Source organism: Phaseolus vulgaris, chromosome 1, assembly GCF_051622355.1.
Source record: "Phaseolus vulgaris cultivar YP4 chromosome 1, ASM5162235v1, whole genome shotgun sequence".
Classification (NCBI taxonomy): domain Eukaryota; kingdom Viridiplantae; phylum Streptophyta; class Magnoliopsida; order Fabales; family Fabaceae; genus Phaseolus; species Phaseolus vulgaris.
The window spans coordinates 25,896,152-25,901,065 of NC_143498.1; the positions used below are offsets into that span (position 1 = coordinate 25,896,152).

Sequence of the window (4,914 nt, forward strand, 5' to 3'; positions counted from 1 at the left end):
AAATAATCTTACATACATACATAAATAATTTTGGATGAGTCGTAATTGAAAAACAAAAAATAACATATAAAAGAAATTTGGTGAATTGATTAAACAAACTCTTTTCTTCTTCTCTGGTTTGAGTCTCTCTTATTCTTCAAGTTTTTTCTCTTGTGTGAGAGTATGTTCTCTCTTCCCATTGTCGCCTTAAAATAAGAAATTAAGGAAAGAGTGAAGAATCAACATATAAAAACGGTACATTAATATTAATTTAAAAATTAAAAATTAATTTTATTTTTTAAGTAATTTATACGAAATGACAAAATAATTCATTGTATTAATAAAATGAGATATATTAAATAAAGATAGAATCGGAAAAAAATTGTATACACCAAAAAAACGGTTATAATGGGGAATCTTTTTTATATATAGGTATAAATAACGAAGTCACTTTCACTTTTTTTTCCCTTTAATGATTAAGATTTTTGTGGCTTAGATTTTATTTTATGCTCATGGTACTTAGTTCTCTCTTTCTGCCCAACACCTACAAGGATGTCGTTATCAGTGGCTCCTTTGATCGATTGCATGCCAACAACTATGGAGGTGCATGTGCGAAGTGGGTTCGGTGCGATAATGGAATGGAGCGAGAAGTTGAAGGATGAGAGAAACAGAAGATAATGGCTCTGCCAATCATCGTGGCTTCCTTCTTCTCTTATTCTTTTCTTCTCTTTTTCGTTCTTCAATTGTTGTTATTGTGACACCAACATTGACACATTAAGATTGCATAAAGAAGAAGGCCATGTTTCTCATTGTCTTCATTTTCCTTTATTCTTTTAATTTTTATTTTCATTTCTTATTTAAATAAAAATGTGAAAGTTTGAAACTTGTGTGCAGGCTTCTATGGAAGTGGCAAAGTGCCAGATTGTAATTGGAGTTTGCGAAGGTCCCGACAAAGAAGCAGGTATACCTATTAATTGGAGTTGGCGTATCAGATTTGAGTGGGAGTCCCAATTGGAAGCTATCTTAACTTGCTCCTCTCCAGAGTCACACTAAAGAAGAATATGGAGGACATACAGGTGTGGGGGAAGGAGGATTCTGGAATGTTTTCTGTAAGCGTTGCCTACGAATGCCTAACCAAGCATAGTGCAGATCCGCAATCCGAAGTGTATAACATTTTATGGAAAACAAAGGCCTTTCCGAACGTGTTAATGACAGCGTGGAGGGCGCTGAGGGGGAGAATGCCCACTAGACAATGTTTGAGCAGAAGAGGGGTGTCGATGAACTCAATGCTATGCCCTATGTGCCAGCTAGAGGAGGAATCCAGCCAGCACATTTTTCTACTTTGCAAATATGCCCAACGGGTATGGTCAGAATGCTTTAAGTGGGTAGGTACATCTACAGTCCAACATAACGACCTTAAGATGCATTTTCTGAACTTTTATTTGTTCCAAGCCACAAATAAACAAAATCTGATTTGGAAAGGTGTTTGGGTGAACGTGATCAGATGCATTTGGGACCAACGGAATTTAATCGTATTCCAGCAAGGGGTAGTAGATGCGGATGAGATTTTTCAGAAAGCCCAGCTCAAATCTTGGCTCTGGCTGAAGCACAGGACACATTCTTTTAACTACTCGTTTTCTGATTGGGTCCTTAACCCAGTCATCTGTCTTAGAAGTGTTAAGTAACAAGCAGGTTGTTGTGTTCATCCCATGGATGATGCAGAGGCAAAAGTATGGTTTAATGCATAGTAACCTTGGCTTTGTTGGAGAAGTTTGATGATCGCAGGTTCGGTACGATAGAGTTGAATCTTGGTGATATTTCGTACGAATGGCTAAACTCTGTTGCTAGCTAGAATTGAGCTTAGAAGCAAGGTTGGGTTGGTACTGTGTGACGCAAATGAAGTCAGGTCCTACGGTGTAGGAGTGGGAAATGTTGTTATTTATGCCCACTGGCTATCAAGAGGGAGGAAGGACCAGGGACGTGCTTATGATGGAGTGGTTGGTTGAAGGAGCTTGCGTCATTTACAAATTCGGAGGATGCTGTTATGGAATGAGAAACAAATGGTCATGATGATGTGGTTTTGAATGGTAGAGAATCAAATGAGAATGGTGTCGACAACTTGGTGGAGCCATATCATGGAGGGGCTGCTGCCGAAAAGCACAGATGGTTAATCCTAAAGCAGCTTAGTAATGGCAGGATACACATTACAGTAAGGTCTCCTTGTTGTAGCAGTAGCTTGTTTTTGCAGATAGAAGATTTATATCTTCAATATGTTTGTGTAAGAGGGTTGGGATACCCCTTTGTATCCCCTTTAATTAAATTCTATTCTTTGCTGATAAAAAAAAGCTTTTCACATTGAATTTTTTCTTATATTTTTTTATTTATTTTTGCTAATTTATATTTAGACACAACCTCTTAGCAATTATATTGTTTTTTAGGTTTTCAACTAAAACTGCAAAATGCAATTCGTTTTACAGTCCAACCAATTCGCTACGTCATTGATTATATTTATATTCCACTTTTGCGTACTAGTAGAATTGTTTGGTTGTTCTAAGCCATTTTCTTGAATTGTTGAACTCTAGAGTAAATGTGATTATTAGTTTTGTGTAAAAAAGTGTCATCTGAAGATGCTGAAGGGAGAAGGTGTAATAATTTATACATTCATGACAAATGGAAATGAAATAGAAGATTTATACATTTAATGTTTTAAGGATTTGAAGAAAGACAATTCAATAATTCATGACTAATCCATTGGTGCAGCAGGAATTATATATATTAGATGTTATTTTGTTTATTTCCCAGTAATGATGCAAATGTTGAATGAAATTATAATGAGATGATGAAGATTGAAGGGGTTGATTAGAAGATGACAAATTAGGTGGGGGTGGTGATATTTTGTTTTAGTGATATATTTGTTTTAAAATTATATTAACATGTAACTTATAATTTTATTTCAACACCTTTATTATTGAGATGAAATGTAATGTATTTAATGTATTTTTATATTTTATAATGCATTTTACTCACATGTTAGTAACATATTCAAGTTCTTTTTTTTTATGTCATAAGGATATTTGTGAGATTGTTACTGGTACTGATTATTTATCTATATATGTTCTACAACTTTGGTTGTTGTAAGTATACTTTCATTAACCTTTAAAATAGTTGAATATATTCATACTTTACTTTAACATTATTTTTTCAATGTTCAAGGTATTTACACCACGTCTGCATCGAGAAGAAGAATGCTTATATTTATGGATTTATTGACCTAGTTGCCATTCGAAGTGTTGGGAATAAAGCGAGTGAAGTGCAAACATACTTAATAAAGACATTTCAAAATGCAGACAAATAAGTGTATTTAGCACCTTATTAGCATCAATAAGTATATAATTTTAAATTATAGTTAATTAATTTATAAATTATTTATTATTAATATTATTATAACTTGTAGGAGTCATTGGTAGTCGGTGGTCATTATTCCTCGTCATTTCCTTCTGGCTCTCTTGTGTTCATTGCATAAGAAAACTAACACTTTGGCCATCAAACATTTACTAGACGCGCAAGTTTTTTTTTATTGTACTATATTTCCTACCTTAATGATTAATATGAATTAACAAGTGTCTATTTTTTATAGGGCTCTCGAGGCTCATTCAAGATTGCAAGGCCTTCCACATGTAGCTAAGAAGAAGATACAATTAATTGTTCCTAATGTAACTTATTTGTCTCACCATTATTTAATTATGATATAAAATATATCTTATATTTGTATTTTAATTTGCAATGTTCACATCAATCGAGAAGTTATGAGTGTGAATATTATGTAATGAAGCACATGCACATAATCATATCTGCAAACATTACTGACTCATGGAGATAGGTAATACAAAATTTACTCAAATACCTTAATTATTTAGTTGTGAATTTCACTTTTTATTGATTAAATCATTTTTTTTGTAGTTATTCAATGATCCATCTTCATTCAAGAATAAAGATATGCAAGACATTGGAATGCACTAGACTTCATTCTTTTTAAGTGTTTCTAATAAGATATAAAATTCGTTAGTTTATTTAAATATACAATGAGTGTTATATTTATCTTTTTTGCACAATGTTGATGGGATATATCATTGAATTATCAATGAATGAGTTTGTCTGAAAATTGTATGCAATTATTTGGATAACATTGATATGCAGGTGATTGCTATTAATGAATTCGGGAAAATTGATCAATGAATATGTTTGTTTGTAAATTATATGCAGTTGTTTGGATAACATTGATATGCTGGTGATTGTTATTAATGACTGGAAGAAAATTGATCAATGAATGAGTTTGTCTGAAAATTGTATGCAATTATCTAGGTAACATTGATATGTAGGTGATTGTTATTAAATGGAGGAAAATTGATCATTGAATGGGTTTGCATGTAAATTGTATGCAATTGTCTGGATAACATTGATATGCACGTGATTGTTATTAACGAATAGAGGAAAATTGGTCAATGAATGAGTTTGTCTGTAAATTGTATGTAATTGTTTATATAACATTGATACGCAAGTGATTGTTATTAATGAATGAGGGAAAATTGGTTAATGAATGAGTTTGTTTGGAAATTGTATGCAATTGTCTAGATAATATTGATATGCATATGATTGTTATTAATGAACAGATAAAACAAACATTTAAAAAAAATAACAAACTTACTATAACGGTTATTGCAATATATGACATAAAAGTTTGATTTACTATTCGGGTGGTAGAAAACCACTTATTATGACGATTCTAATGAGAACAATCAACTAAGTCACATTTTCTTTTCTATGACTGTTCTAGAAATACCAGTCAAAGAAAGTTCCATCTGAACATACTATGACAAATATTTTGGCACATTTTATGATAGTTTATATACAATAGTCATAGTAAGTCAACTTACT

General features: G+C 32.3%; 1 pseudogene; it reads left to right on the forward strand.

The window, feature by feature from the left end:
* Positions 1 to 531: 531 nt before the first annotated feature.
* LOC150029574 (uncharacterized) lies at positions 532 to 3,859 on the forward strand (annotated as a pseudogene).
* The last annotated feature ends 1,055 nt before the right edge of the window (positions 3,860 to 4,914 follow it).